This window comes from Neophocaena asiaeorientalis, unplaced genomic scaffold, assembly GCF_003031525.2.
Source record: "Neophocaena asiaeorientalis asiaeorientalis breed wild unplaced genomic scaffold, Neophocaena_asiaeorientalis_V1.1 scaffold657, whole genome shotgun sequence".
Lineage (NCBI taxonomy): Eukaryota > Metazoa > Chordata > Mammalia > Artiodactyla > Phocoenidae > Neophocaena > Neophocaena asiaeorientalis.
Genome location: NW_020172727.1, coordinates 1,014,320 through 1,031,147, shown reverse-complemented (window position 1 = coordinate 1,031,147; position 16,828 = coordinate 1,014,320).

Genomic DNA, 16,828 nt, shown 5'->3' with positions numbered 1-16,828 from the left:
GAAGAAAATTTAAGACAGTAAATGGATAACCTTAGAATGTGAGTGTCATCCCTAAGCAAGACTCTAGTCCCAATAAAAGCTACATTACATCTTACCTGGATTACAGCAATAAACTCTTAACTACTCTGTTTGCATTCACTGAAGTTCCTCTATAATACATTCCCCAAGCAGGGTGATCTTTGGAAAACAAAATCTGTACAGGTAGACATGGTTGGACTTCTTGTAGCTATGTCCTCCTTTTTCATCCTTAAAGTTGTTTATATGTGCTTTTTCTCTTTTTTTGTTTTCTTGACTCAACTTTTGGTCTTTGTTGAGTTTTTAAAATTGTGTCTGTTTTCTATTCCATTTATTGTTATTTCTTTCTTTATCCTTCTTTTAGAAAAGGTTTTATTGCTATATTTGGACACGACACATATTTATAAGCTTTTCTTCTTTTCCAATGTAAACATGTAAGACTATACATTTCCCTTATAGTACCACTTAACCTGCAAGTATTGATATGCAGTATTGTCATTATTAAATTTCCATCATGATTTCTTTTCTTACTCATGATCATTTAGACATATGTTTGTTAATTTCCAAACATATGGCATTTTCAAGATAGTTCTTTTTTGTTAATATTTATTTGGCTGTGCCAGGTCTTAGTTGCGGCACATGGGATCTTTAGTTGTGGCACGCGGGACCTTTTTTGGTTGCAGCATGTGGCATCTTTAGTTGCGACATGCAGAGTCTTAGTTGCAGCATGCAAGCAGGATCTAGTTCCCTGACCAGGGATCAAACCCAGGCCCCTGCATTGGGAGCTCAGAGTCTTAACCACTGGACCACCAGGGAAGTCCCCTCAAGATAGTTCTTACTGAAGTGTACGTAAGTACCAGAAGTACAGAAATCATAAGTACATAATTCATTGAACTCCCACAAAATGAATTTACCCATGTACTCATTCTCAGAACAAGATAAAGAATATTAGTCCTGGATGCCCCCAGTATGTCCACTCCAAGTCATCACCTTCCCCGAAGCTAACTAATCATCCTTACTTCTATTACCATCAGTCAGTTCTGTCCATTGGGGGATTTTATATATATATTAAAAAAATACAGAATGTTCTCTTTTGTATCTAGTATCTTTCATTCTTCCCCATAGTTGTGAGATGCATCCATTTTGTTGCAAGTATATACAACTTTTGATGGACATTTGGGCTATTTTTGAGTGTTTGATTCTGATGAATAATGCTATTACTGACATTTTGTAGGAATTTCTTTTGGGAATGGAATTGTGTGTTATAGCTATGCCTATGTTCAGCTTTAGTAGATACTACCAATTTTCCAGTGTGGTTGTACTGAGATACATGACCACCAGTAGAGAAAAAGAGTTTTTGGTACTCCACATCATTGTCAACACTTAGCAAGATCAGTTTTCCTAGTGCTAGGATTTGGGGAGTACAGAGGCGGCTTCTCATTGTGTCTTAAATGTGCACTTCCCTGAAGAACTAATGAGCGAAACACCTTTTCATAAGTTTATCGGCAACTCAGAAATCCTTTTTTATGAAGTATCTGTTCAAGTCTTTTGCTCACTTTTAAAAGTTGAAATGTCTGTATTTCTCTCACTGATAAACTGAATATTAGTCCTTTGTTCAATATATGTGTTGAAAATTTTCTTCTTATGTGTCTTGCCTTTTCACTCTATTAATGTTATGTTTTCATGATTAAAGGTGTTTAGATACGGAGCAACAAAACTAATACACTGGCAATGGGGAGTGAATATTAGAACAACAACTTTGGAATGTAATATGGTATTACCTTGTAAAGTTGAAGGTAATCGCCATGACCCAGTTTCTTTCCTTCCAGGTATCTGGCCTAGAGAATCTCTGGCACAAATGCACACAGAAATTGGATAGCAATACTATAAAAAGGTAAAAATGACAAATGTCCATTGACAGTAAAATAAACAAATTCTAGTATATACACACAATGGAACAATATACAGCATCAAAAATTAAATAATATACATCGACTTGGATGAATCACAAAATTATAATGTTAAGTATAAAAATCGATTCTCAGAAGTCTGCATGCAAACTACACAAATACATTTGAAACTACATAAATGCCAAAGTCATACAAAGTTTGACGATATATTGTTTAGGAATACATATATATTCAGAAATATTATAATGAAATTATTATCACAAAGGAATGATAATACAGTTTAAAATAATGGTTAGCCTTCATTCAATGGAACTGGGAAGGCACCCACAGCAGTCCTGAAGTTTGGGCAGTGTTCTAGTTCTTAAGCAGGATGATGGGATACACAGGAGTTTCATTCATTAATATATTTATATTATATAAGTGTAACATCTATGTAAGACTATTTCATAGTAAAAGGCTTTTAATATTATGCAGCCATCAAAGTGATATTTTTGGAAGAGTTTGAAATATCATGGAAATTACCAAGAGCACCATATATATGCTTTTGTATGCATAGCATATCTCTGGGAGGCTATATAAGAAAGGGGTAACAATAGTCGTTTTAGATACATTATATGGAAAGGCTCCATTAGCCCTTCTAGACCCACTTTTCACCTTTCTCCATCCTGCTCTGTATCCCAGACTCTTTAAAGACTGCCTCCACTGGCTCCCTTGCTCTAGAACTTCCAGGCGAGTTCAACCAATTGGAGGCACCAGGGAGAAGGGTGAGATTTAAGTATTTATCCCTTCAGCTCCTTCCCTGCCTATGATGTCTTCCCTGCCAGGATGTCTATATGTCTAAGAAAGGCCACAGCACCAGTTGCCTTGGCCTTTGTATTAGTCAGCGTCCTCCAGAGAAACAGAACCAATAGGATGTGTGTGTGTGACAAAGAGAGAGACGAATAGAGATTTATTATAAGGAACTGGCTCACATGATTATGGGGCTGAGAAGTCCCAAGATTTGCAGGGTGAGTTGGCAAGCTGGAGACCCAGAAGAGTTCCAGTGTGAGTCTGAAGGCTTGAGAACAAGGAGAGCCAATGAAGTAAGTTCCAGTCCAAAAGCCAATAGGCTCAAGACCCAGGAAGAGCTGATGTGTTAGGCCGAGTCCAAGCCCAGAAAAGACTTGTCCCAGCTCAGCAGTCAAACGGGAGGAGTTCCCTCTTACTCAGCCCCTTTATTCTGCTCAGGTCTTCAACAGATTGGACGACGCCCACCCACATCAGGGAGGCCAAATGTCTGGCTATCCTATGGCCCAGTCACTCTCTCCTATACCTGTAGCTGCTCTCTGGGTCTCCTCCCTCTTGCTCATTCAAGTCTAGAATATTACTTCACTGAACCTTGTTTTCCTTAACCCATGCTATTGGAAATAGTCCCTTAAGGAACCATTCCTCAATTATCCTATTTGAATATACCATCTCTCTCCTGCTGGGCCCCTGACTGATACTCGTATTTTTAAAAATTACTACCTGTGGTCAAAATTCCTAACATATAATAGATTCTGTGGGCTTATTGGTAAAGAGTCTTTTCAAACACACTGCAATCACAGGCCAGCTGAGTGGTTCAGAAGGCCTTTGACGCCCAGTCTCTCTCTCTCTGGCCTTCCACTCTGAATTCCCAAGTGAAACCAAGGGCCAGAAGAAACCTCAAATGCTAACACCTCGACAGTGCTTACTGTCCACAGTATCTGACCCAGGATCTTTCAACTACGGTCTGGCCTTATCTCCTCCTCCAGGACACAGCTGGCCGCTGACAAGCAGTCCAATGTGAAATCTAAAATTCAAAATGTGAAACACAGAATAATGAAGCCATCTGGTTCATATTATGTTGTCCAACAATTATACGTAATGTGAGCTATAAATACAACAAGCAAAAAGAAGCAAACAAGAGACCATCAATCAATACAGACAATTTGCATGAGATATGATGACACAAGTGTATTTACACAAACACAGAAAATCCTTTTTCAGGAGAACCTTTACAAATGGTGCACTAAAGCAGGTCTACATTGAAAAATATGACCTGCTAATGCCCTTCAGTCGTATAACTTCTCTGAAGTCAACAAAATCTGCATGGGAATTTCACACAGAGAACCTTGATGCTGATGTTTAATAACCCACAGCGTTACATATGAAAGGTAAGAGGACCAGTCTTGGTTCAGAATACAGAAAAACTTAAGAGTTACAGCATAAGGACAACTTAGTGGCCGTCACTCGAAGAAATTAGTAACACTTGTCATCAGCCCCACTCATAAAACCTGTAGGAACTTGAGTGAGAAAATAACCACCAAAGTTTCGATTTGGATCTATATAGTCAACAGTCTCCTCATCTCTCTGACTATCCCATAGTCAGCTCAAACTCAATATATCTAAAACTGAACAAATGCTCCTTCCTTCCCAATCTGGAGCTTCTCTTATACCCTAGGCTTCTAACGGGAGCAACTGAACAGATAACAATGTAATCTGTGGAGAGAGAAAACACATTGAAATCACATGGTTGATTTCTCAAAAGAAGAGGGAGTGTAGAAGAATGGATTCTTTGTTCTCAATTCTTCCTTCCTTCCCTTCCGTTACCAGGGTTTACTGTGGGCAGAGAATAAGTCCCAACCCTCACTGATTTAGCCAATGGCATTACAGCAGAGGCTTTAGTTGTGTTCGCAGGGTTTGGCTTGGCCTCTTTTGCACTTCTGCCACTGGCCATGAGAACAGGCCTTGAGTAGCCGCTGGGGATATATGGAGCAGACCAGAAGCCAACCTGCAGCCAGAAGCCAAGTGCTGCAAAGCCACAACTACTTGCAGACCCATGAGTAAGAAATAAGTGCTTGTTTCTGTGAGCCATTGAGATTTGGGGGTGTTAGTTGTTATGTAGCTTTATCACACCAGAAACCTGACTACAGGTTTCTTCACTGGGAAGACAAAGCAACAGGTGTATATACCACAGTCTATCCTTGGTAGTTTATTGTGCGTATACACACACATGCCTTTATTCCTACGCATATTTTTAAATGCTACCACCTACTACAGCTAATCCAAATACAACCAAAAATGAACTGACCCCCTTCCCAATATGAGGCAACTCAAAATCAGTCTCCCCATCCGGCTTCCAAGTCAAGTATCACTTGGTGATGTCCATGACTCAAGCAGGATGAGATGTGACGTCTCAAGGTCTTGCAACTTGTGGCCTGAATGATATCCGTTATACAACATGAGCAGGGAGGGACCAAACATGTTCAATAAAAAGGAAAAAAGAAAAGCAACGTGTCAAGCATGGACATCATCCTCCTGGAACGTCCTTAGAGTCTCCTTGTCAATTCACCTCCCTGGCCGTGGAGAGACGTCCTTGATCAACTCAGGTTGTGTCCTCTGGATTTCCTTTGCCCAGTGTCTTCCAAGGCCCCACCTGAGCGATGTGGCAGGAGGGTTCCCCTGCCGCACATGACACCATCTTAGCAGACTGCTTCCTAAGGGAGCATGACCAACAGACGCTTGGTATGTCGGATCATCAGCCAGGGTATATGCTTTCTTAATGATGCTGTACACCAAAGCTTAGTGCTTTCTGGAAGCACCTTGAGAAAGGCAGAAAAATAGCCCACCCTGGGAAACATCCAGACATTTTACACGTAAGGTGCACAGTCCCAGGAAAAAAAAATGAAGCACAGTCTGATCAGCAGTTTTGCTGCCCTTTATTATAAAAAACAGGGCAGGCTTTGCCATTCTCAATCAGTTTCACATTCTAGGGTCTGTTCCTTGCAAAAATCCCTCCTGTATGTACAAATTTATGACTTAGTTTTCTTTTGGTTGTAAGCAAACAGAAACCAATGCTGGCAATAAGCACAAAGCGAGGGTGTGGGCTGTGGGAGAATTCATCGGAAGGACACACACTCAAAAGCAAGCTGAACAACCAAGCTGTGGAAGGCAGAAACCAGGGCCTCAGCAACCAGAGTCCCACGGACCTTTCGTTCAGGCCTGTGAGATCAGCAAGGTCACAGGGAGTGCCCAACCTAAACAGGTCTCCTGGAGCTCAAGGAACAGCCACTTTTGGAGCTGACGAAAATGTTCTAAAATGGATCATGGTGATGGTTGCACAACACTGTGAGTATACTAAAAAGCAATGAATGCTTTTTAAGTGGGTAAATTGTATGATGTGTGAATTATATCTCAATAAAGCTAGCATAGATATAGATAGATTTTTTTTTAAGTCAGGAAATCAGAGAAACAAAAACAAAGATTAAGAAGAGGCAATGCACAAAGGTGGAAGTCAGAATGCTAACATCACCAGCAATCAGAGAAATGTCAAAACAAGATACCACTTTGCACCCATCAGACAGAGAAAAATTAGAAAGGTGGGTAATACTTAGCAGGTGGGGGTGGGGGACCTGGCCCATGCCTGACCCGCTGATGGAAATGTGCACAGGCTGCTGCAGCCACTTTCCAGAAAAGCAACCTGGCTGCCTGTGTCTCAGTTAAGTGTGCCTGTTTCCTATGGCCCAGCGATTCTGCTCCTGGATCTGTGTACTCCAGAGAAACTCGCAGATAGCTCCACCAGGGCACAAGTTCAAAGATAACCTTTGCAGCACTGTTTGTGGTAGCAGGAAAGTGGATGCAACTCAAGAAATACAAAAGGAAACGTAATGAATGCAGACTGAGGAATACTACACAGCAACCCAAAGCAACGAACTAAACGTACAAATGGCAGTGGGGATAGACTTTAAAATCATGGTGCTGAAAGATAGCAGTAAAAAAACAAAATAAGAATTGTAGCACAATGCCATTTATAGAAATGAGACATAAACACGTGCATAAAACAACACTGTCAATGTTTCAGGGATTTGTACCTTTTCAAGAACATGGTGGGGAGAGGGGATACCAAAAAAAAAAAAAAAAACTGGGGCCTTGGACTGACCACGGAGGATAGCGAGCCGTGAATGGAGATTCATGATGAACTAAGCTGTCTGTCAGAGATCTTTTTTAATTAAATAAACAAAAGTCAAATGTTTCACTGACTTGTTCCAGATGACTCTTTAAAAATAAAGGAAATTAGAACAAGGAAAAAATTCACCTATATTTCCCATCACCCAAAGATAACCGTTGTTAATATTCCCAATGTTTTCTCAAAGAATTGCTTCTTTTAAAGTGATTCCATACAGCTATTTTACATATTAACAATTTATACTTTTCCAACTTTTCATGAGCTCTATTACACATAAGTGATTTATAATTTTACCACTTTGATTACTATCATAAAATAGGATTTCCAATGCTTAAATAAGGTATGGCAAATGTGCTTTACAAGTTTTCAACAGCCAGATTTGCTCCCTTGCATAATAAGGTCACTATTAGGTATGTCTCTTAAGGGAAAAAAGAGATATAAAAGAAAAAAGACATTTTCAGTTGCATGATGAGTATATGCCACCATATTTACCTACTTTGCTATTTTCTTTGCACATCAAATGACTTAGCGCTAAAGAAAACCTCAGGTGTGGACAATAAATAAATTATCTTGATTTGGTTGTCAATTTGTAGGCACTCCACATTTTCTCACAGCTGCGGAATCCCACCAAAGGGAGTTTTGCCTTCACAATAAACCTTATTTCTGGGGTTTAAGTTCTAAGTGATTTAACCCCTGAAGTACTATCGTAGTTGCCTTGCTGACTTTCTATGAGCGGCGTAAGACCGAAGTTGCAGTCGAGGAGTCAAAGAAAATAAGACAAAAAATAAACAGACCTGGGCTTCCCTGGTGGCGCAGTGGTTGAGAGTCCGCCTGCCGAGGCAGGGAACACGGGTTCGTGCCCCGGTCCGGGAAGATCCCACATGCCGCGGAGCGGCTGGGCCCGTGAGCCATGGCCACTGAGCCTGTGCGTCTGGAGCCTGTGCTCCGCAACGGGAGAGGCCACAACAGTGAGAGGCCCGCGTACCAAAAAAAAATTAAAAATCAAAATAGATAAATAAACAGACCTCAAGAGTTTCCCTGACTTGTACTGTATTTCCATTTGGTATCCTAGGTAACATGTTACTTTTCCTTTGACGCTCTTTCTGAATGCTTTCTGCCTAGGACCAGAATTGAGATTAAACTGGGCTTTTCTATAAGACCAGAAACATATCAAGAGCGAATAACTGCCATTCCCAAACTAGCCAATCCACATTGTATGACTCCCAATTAAACGCAGAGAAAATGGGGGTCGGAAAATGCTACCACACGCTGATTGACAGGTAGTTCGCCAGGGCTGCCACCTTGGCCAGGCCCTTTACCCTTGTCTAGACCAGCGGTATTCTGTGTGAGAATTCAGCCCCATTTCTCTTACATAGAAAAGTAGTACTTCTCCATGAAGGGGCTTTGGCTGTTTGGTGAATCCCAGCTCTGCATGATCCAAACTGGAAGTTCAGGTTAGTCTTGACCTCAATTTCCTCTGGCTCATAAAGGTGGAAGTAACATTACACATACATTTTTACTAAGGATTATTCTGGACACCAAGCTTCTTGTTTCTATGTGGCCGGCCACAGAGTCTGGCATACCACAGAGAACCACTGCTGAGCACTGGAAATGCGGCTAGTCTGCACTGAAACATGCTGTCGAGATCAACAGACCCAGAGTATACGCTAAATTTAAAACAAATGCCCAATAAACACAAATCTCACTTCTAAATTAAGAAGGACATCATTTATGCAGCCACTTGAAAAATTTTCTAGTCCAAAATCATAGTTTTCCTTTATTAACTGCCATTTTAAAACTTTGATTGGGTCAATAGCATTAGGGGTTCCCTTCCCTCGACAGGCTTCCTAGCTTGCTTTCATTCTGTTTTAGATTAGAAAAGAATTGTACTAAGATGCAATTATTTATTATCAAGCTAGAAACAGACAGGAATCATGAGAGCCATGGAAAGGGATTCTAGTGCAATTTATAAATTTAATAAATTTCCAACTGCAGAGTATGACTGCATTTCCAAATGTTTATCATTCAACAGCTGAAAGCCCCATTATTGTTATTATAAAACCCCTTCACAAAACATGTCACAATCCCATAAATCTACCCAACTCTACCCTAGGTTGGAGGAAATCATCCTTGTGCATGTTCACATGTGTGTACAGCTTCTCTGAGTAAAGCAGAAAGCCTCACATACATGTCATCACCTCCCAAGTAATATGCCACGACACGATTCTATCCCTCCATTAAAGAACTCTTGAAAGACTCAGATGTTACTCACGTGTAAATCTCTTCCTATCTGCCCTAACATCAGACTGAATTATCTGAACATAGGGCTTGAAGTCTACTGTCTAGCACCCTACTGGCAAAGTTGACTCAAAAAAATGTTTGATGAATTGAATTATCCATGTGTCTCAAACTTTCTTTCTTAAGAACTCCATTTTCTTCAGTCCTAACGATTAGAAGGGCCAAACTTGCTGATCAACAGTAACTTCCACCCGAAGCTTTGACAGGGGGTCTGGCTATTTTCTAACCTATACCCAAATCAAGGGCAAAATGTAGAAGTACAACACTGGCAATCGGTAGATTTTGCTGTAAATGTTTATTTTCCTTTGAATGCAGAAAATACTCATTACTTACAAGTGTTATTAAGGGGAATCCGAAAGAACCTGCCAAATAAATTTCCCCTACGATGGTCCTGGGTAGAGAGTGGAAAACGCTAGAAAAGCAAAACCAACTAACCTGGGACTTCCCTGGTGGTCCAGTGGGTAACACTCCGCCCTACCAATGCAGGGGGCCCAGGTTCAATCCCTGGTTGGGGAACTAGATTCCGCCTGCCGCAACTAAAAGAATCTCACATGCCGCAACTAAGATCCAGTGCAGCCAAAATAAATAAATATTAAAAAACAACAACAACTAACCTGCATTTTTCCTCTCTTTAAGAACACTATTCAGTATCTGGAGACTTCTAAGGAAGAGAGAAGGAAGCACTTCCTCAAAAAACAGAGGCAGGGGTAGGACTCGGGTACCTGGGGAGCCATCAGAAGAAACCAGCCAGATGACCAACTGCCAAACCCAATAGCAAGCCTCACACGTGGCTATACTATACTCGTTTCAGCCCAAACACAAAACTATGCATAACTAAATAGGAAATGCTTTATGATTTTAATATGTATACTTGTTCTCTCTGAATTACACCCAGGGATTCCACCATGAGCAAGTGGTGGACGTGCACGTCCCCTTTATACAGCATCCAGAGCTGTGCTATCCAATACCAAAGCTACTCCTACATGTCGCTACTGAGCACGTGAAATGTGGCTAGTCTGAATTAAGATGTGCTTGTAAATGTAAAATCCACACCAAATTCCAAAGACTTCACATAACAAAAAAATATAAAATATCTCATTAACAATTTTATATTGACTACATGTTGAAATTATATATTACTTATATATTGTACTAAAATATATTACTAAAATTAATTTCACCTGTTCCTTTTCACTTTAATATGGCTACTAGAAATTTTCAAATGTGGCTCACATTTTTTGGACAGCACTGGCTAATATTTGCTTTATTATTTACGTGCTCCTATGTTGGGTTCATATATATTTACAATTGTTATATCTTCTTGCTGGATTTATCCATTTATCATTATAAAATGTCTTTCTTTTAAAGTCGATTTTGTCTGATAGAAGTATTGCTACTCAAGCTTTTTCATTTCCATGGAATACTTTTTTGTATCCCCTCACTTTCAGTCTGTGTGTGTCTTTAGATCTGAAGTGAGTCCCCTGTGGGCAGGATATATGGATCTTGTTGTTGTTTTCGTTTTTTTGTTTGTTTTTTGCAGTACGCGGGCCTCTCACTGTTGTGGCCTCTCCCGTTGCGGAGCACAGACTCCGGACGCGCAGGCTCAGCGGCCATGGCTCACGGGCCTAGCCGCTCCACGGCATGTGGGATCTTCCCGGACCGGGGCACGAACCCGTGTCCCCTGCGTCAGCAGGCAGACTCTCAACCACTGCGCCACCAGGGAAGCCCTGGATCTTGTTTTTGTATCCTTTCAGCCAGTCTATGTCTTTTGATTGGAGCACTTAGTCCATTTACATTTAAAGTAATTATTGATAGGTATGTACTTATTGCCATTTTGTTCATTATTTTCTGGTTGTTTCTGTAGTTTTTCTTTGTTCCTTCCTTCTTTTGTGCTCTTTCTTTGTAATTTGATGACTACCTTTAGTTTCATGTTTGGATTCCTTTCTGTTTTTGTGTGTATATTATAGGTTTTTGATTTCTGGTTACCATAACATTCATATATAACAATACACACACACACACACACACAGAGTTATTTTCAATTGGCAATTTAAGTTCAGACACATTCTAACAACTCTACATTTTTACTCCCCCCACGCACCTTTAATGTTTTTGACATCATATTTTATAACTTTCTGTTTTGTGTATCCCTTAACTACTTATTGTGGATACAGATGATTTTACTACTTTTGTCTGTTAACCTCCCTACTAGATTTATAAGTGGTTGATTAATTACCTTTACTGAATGTTTGCCTATACCAATAAGATTTTTCCTTTCATAAGTTTCATATTTCTAGTGTGGTCTTTTCTGCTTAGAGAAGTCCCTTTAACATTTCTTGTGAAGCTGCTTTAGTGGTGCTGAAGTCTTTTAGCTTTTGCTTGTCTGTGAAACTCTATCTCTCCTTCAAATCTGAATGATAGCCTTGACAGGTATTCCTGATTGTAGGGTTTTTTCTTTCATCACTTTGAATATATCATGCCAGTCCCTCTGGCCTGCAGAGTTTCCGCTGAAAAGTCAGCTGACAGTCTTATGGGAGTTCCCTTGTACATAACTAGCTGCTTTTTTACTTGCTGCTTTTAAGATTCTCCATCTTTAATTTTTGCCATTTTAGTTACTAAGTGTCTTGGTGTGGACCTCCTGGGTTCATCTTGTTTGGAACCCTCTGTGCTTCCTGAACCTGGATATCTGTTTCCTTTCCCAGGTTAGGGAAGTTTTCAGTCTTGGCAGTATTTATAATACAAAGATGCATTTACTCAACTCCTACTCATGCATCAGGATTTGGTTCAAGCACTGTAGTAGGCCACTCCTCAGCTAGACCACATCTTACAGGTTTTTCCATATTCTCTGCTGCATCAATTCAGGGTGGGCCCACAGCATGTACACAATATCTGTGACAAGCTGAACTAAGAATTGACCTTTCCCTTGTATATTTTTTCTCATAATTACTCTTTCTTTAAAAAATTTATTTATTTTTGGCTGTGTTGGGTCTTCGTTGCTGTGCGTGGCCTTTCTCTAGTTGTGGCGAGCAGAGGCCACTCCTCGCCACAGTGCACAGGCCTCTCACCACGGTGGCCTCCCCCGTTGTGGAGCATGGGTTCCAGGCACACAGGCCTCAGTAGCTGCAGCATGTGGGCTTCAGTTGCTGTGGCTCACAGGCTCCAGAGCGCAGGTTCAGAAGTTGTGGTGCACGGGCCTAGTTGCTCCACGGCATGTGGGATCCTCCCAGACCTGGGCTCAAACCCATGTCCCCTGCACTGGCAGGTGGACTTTCAACTACTGTGCCACCAGGGAAGCCCCATCTTTTTTTTCTTACTAAATAGAGAAATATAACCACAACTGAAATAAGAATGCTGCTTCAACATAGTAAAACAATAATCTTTGCATGATATGTCTCTGGAAGAACCCAGAACCATTTGATAATATGGTCTCCAGGGAAGGGAACAAGGTGGCTAAGGACAGAGGTTGAAGAGAGATTTTTCTGTAAACTTTCAATTTGTAACCTCATGTCAAGAATTCTTTTAAAATCTTTTTAAGAGAATATCTTCACTATATAGAAAAAAGATATTTTTAAACTTAGGTTCCATTGGAGACTTGCAAATATTTTTTCTTGCATTGTACCTTTTAGATCAGCAGTCAACAAACTTTTTCTGTAAAGTCCCAGATAGTAAATATTGTAGGCTTTGTGGGTCTCTGTAGCAACCACTCAGCTCTGCTGCAGTAGCATGAAAACAACCATAGACAATACGTAAAGGAACATGTGTGGCTGTGGGTCAATAAAACTTTAATTTAAAAAATAGGCAGGGGCTTCCCTGGTGGCGCAGTGGTTGGGAGTCCGCCTGCTGATGCAGGGGACGCGAGTTCGTGCCCCGGTCTGGGAGGATCCCACGTGCCTGGGACACAGGTTCGAGCCCTGGTCCAGGAAGATCCGACATGCTGCGGAGCAGCTAAGCCCATGCGCCACAACAACTGAGCCTGTGCTCTAGAGCCCGCAAGCCACAACTACTGAGCCTACGCTCTAGAGCCCACAAGCCACGACTACTGAGCGCACATGCCACAACTACTGAACCAGTGCTCTAGAGCCCGTGAGCCACAACTACTGACCCACCTGCCACAACTACTGAAGCCTGCGCAACCAGAGCCCACGCTCCGCAACAAGAGAAGCCACCACAATGAGAAGCCCATATGCTGCAACGAAGACCCAACGCAGCCAAAAATAAATAAATTTTAAAATAAATAAATAAATAATAAAAACAGGCAGAATTTAGCCTGTGGCCAGTTTGCCACTCCCCCTACAACCACCCTGCTTTAGAGAGTGCCTCCTTTGAACAATAAAGAATGTGTAATCATATTCTTTACTTTTTCATTCTTAAACATGTTAAAACAAATCTCCCTTCAACTCAAGTTAAGAATTATGCTAGGAATGTTGGAACAAAAAGATAAAGATAATGGGGAACAGAAGAAAAACATATAGTTTATGATATAAAACCATAAAGTTGTAATACTCACTCAGAAAAACAAAGGTGTTTCAAAGTCATGAATAACTCTCATCCTATCAGAAATCTTCTGGGTAAGAATCAATGGTGGCAACAAAGAAGTCACATTCTGGGTTGAAAATTACTTCTGAGTCTTCATACGTCTCAAGTTGGACACTAAAATAATATATACTTATGCAAATAAATCCAGAAATTGCTACTCCAGAAATGTAGATAATCTAAATTAACTAAATATTGACTGCTTACCATTAGATTCTCTACAGAAGCGAGCATTATAACAAGTAGTCTCGGACCTTCAGGACGGAAGAGGAGCAAGACATAGAGGTGACCTTCCTCCCCACAAATACATCTACATGTGGAACAACTCCTACAGAACACCTACTGAACACTGGCAGAAGACCTCAGACCTCCCAAAAGGCAAGACACTCCCCACGTACCTGGGTACCGCAAAAGAAAAAAGAATAACAGAGACAAAAGAATAGGGACGGGACCTGCACCAGTGGGAGGGAGCTGTGAAGAAGGAAAAGTTTCCACACACTAGAGAACTCCTTCAGTGATGGGGATGGGGGGTGGCGGCGGGGAAGCTTCGGAGCCACGGAGGAGAGCGCCGCAACAGGGGTGCAGAGGGCAAAGCAGAAAGATTCCTGCACAGAGGATCGCTGCCAACCAGCACTCACCAGCCCGAGAGGCTTGTCTGCTCACCCACCGGGGCAGGCGGGGCTGGGAGCTGAGGCTCGGGCTTCGGTCGGAGCGCAGGGAGAGGACTGGTGTTGGCTGCGTGAACATAGCCTGAAGGGGGCTAGTGCGCCACAGCTAGCCGGGAGGGAGTCAGGGAAAATATCTGTGCCTATAGAAGAGGCAAGAGACCATTGTTTCAGGGTGCACAAGGAGCAGGGATTCCTGCTCCGTGTGCCCACAGAAGGCAGAACACCGCCTAAGCGAGTTCCAGAAACAGGTGCGAGCCATGGCTATCAGCTCAGACCCCAGAGATGGGCATGAACCGCTAACGCTGCCGCCACTGCCACCAATAATCCTGTGTGCAAGCACAGGTCACACTACCACACACCCTCGGAGCCTGTGCAGTACACCCCCACCAGGGTCCCGTGATCCAGGGACAACTTCACCAGGAGTAAACACGGCGTGCCTCAGGCTGTTGCATCTCACGCCAGCCTCTGGCACTGCAGGCTCACCCCGGATTCCAATTATGACTACCGTACACCTCCCTGTCCCTGGCCTGAGTGAGCAGGCCTGAGTGATTAGAACCCTAATCAGCTGCTGCTTTAACCCCCTCCTGTCTGGGCAGGGAACAGATGCCTGAGGGCGGCCTACATGAAGAGGCAGGGCCAAAACCAAACCTGAATTCCAAGAGCTGTTCGAACAAAGAAGAGAAAGGGAAATTTCTCCATGCAGCCTCAGGATCAGCAGATTAAATCCCCACAATCAACTTGATAAACCCTGCACCTGTGGAATACCTGAATAGACAATGAATGTTCCCAAAATTGAGGTGGTGGACTTTGGGAACAACTGTAGACATGGGGTTTTCTTTCCGCGTCTCACTTGTGTCTGGTTTTATGTTTATCTTAGTTTAGTTTTTAGTGCTTGTTATCATTGATGGATTTGGTTATTGGTTTGTTTGCTTTCTTAATTTTAAAAAATTTTTTTATTCTTTAATTATTTTTTCCTTTTTTCTCTTTTTGTGAGTGTGTATGTGTATGTTTCTTTGTGTGATTTTGTCTGTTTAGGTTTGCTTTTGCTATGTGTCCGAGGGTTCTGTCTGTTCATTTTCTTTGTTTTTTGTTCTGCTTTTCTTTCTTTTCTTCTGAGCCATGTGGCTGGCAGGGTCTTGGTGCTCCGGCCGGGTGTTGGGCCTGAGCCTCTGAGGTGGGAGAGCCGAGTCCAGGACACTGAACCAACAGAGACCTCCTGGCCCCATGTAATATCAATTGCCAAGAGCTCTGCTGGAGACCTCCATCTCAACGCTAAGACCCAGCTCCGCCCAACGGCCAGCAAGCTCCAGTGCTGGACGCCGCATGCCAAACAACTAGCAAGATAGAAACAAGCCCACCCATTAGCAGAGAGGCTGCCTAAAGTCATACAAAGTTCACAGACACCTCAAAACACACCACCAGACGTGGCCCTGACCACCAGAAGGACAAGATCCAGCCCTACCCACCAGAACACAGGAACAAGTCCCCTCCACCAGGAAGCCTACACAAGCAAGTGAACCAACCTCACCCACTGGAGGTAGACACCAAAAATAATGGGAACTACGAACCTGTCACCCGCACAAAGGAGACCCCAAACACAGTAATTTAAACCAAATGACAAGACAGAGAAGTATGCAGCAGATGAAGGAGCAAGATAAAAAACCCACCAGACGAAACAAATGAAGAGAAAATAAGCAGTCTACCTGAAAAAGAATTCAGAGTAATGATAGTAAAGATGATCAAAATCTTGGAAATAGAATGGAGAAAATAAAAGAAACGCTTAACAAGGACCTAGAAGAACTAAAGATGAAACAAACAACGATGAACAACACAATAAATGAAATGAAAAATACTCTAGATGGGATCAATAGCAGAATAACTGAGGCAGAAGAATGGATAAGTGACCTGGAAGACAAAATAGAGGAAATAACTGCTGTAGAGGAGAATAAAGGAAAAAGAATGAAAAGAATTGAGGACAGTCTCAGAGACCTCTGGGACAACATTAAACACACCAACATTCGAATCATAGCAGTCCCAGAAAAAGAAAGGGTCTGATAAAATATTTGAAGAGACTAGAGTTGAAAACTTCCCTAACATGGGAAAGGAAATAGTCAATCAAGTCCAGGAAGCAAGAGAGTCCCATACAGGATAAATCCAAGGAAAAACACACCAAAACACATATTAATCAAACTATCAAAAATTAAAGACGAAGAAAAATATTAAAAGCAGCAAGGGAAAAGCCACAAAAAAACATACAAGGGAATCCCCATAAGGTTAACAGCTGATCTTTCAGCAGAAACTCTGCAAGCCAGAAGGGAGTGCCAGGACATATTTAAAGTGATGAAAGGGGAAAACCTACAATCAAGATTACTCTACCCAGCAAGGATCTCATTCAGATTTGGTGGGGAAATTAAAACCTTTACAGACAAGCAAAAGCT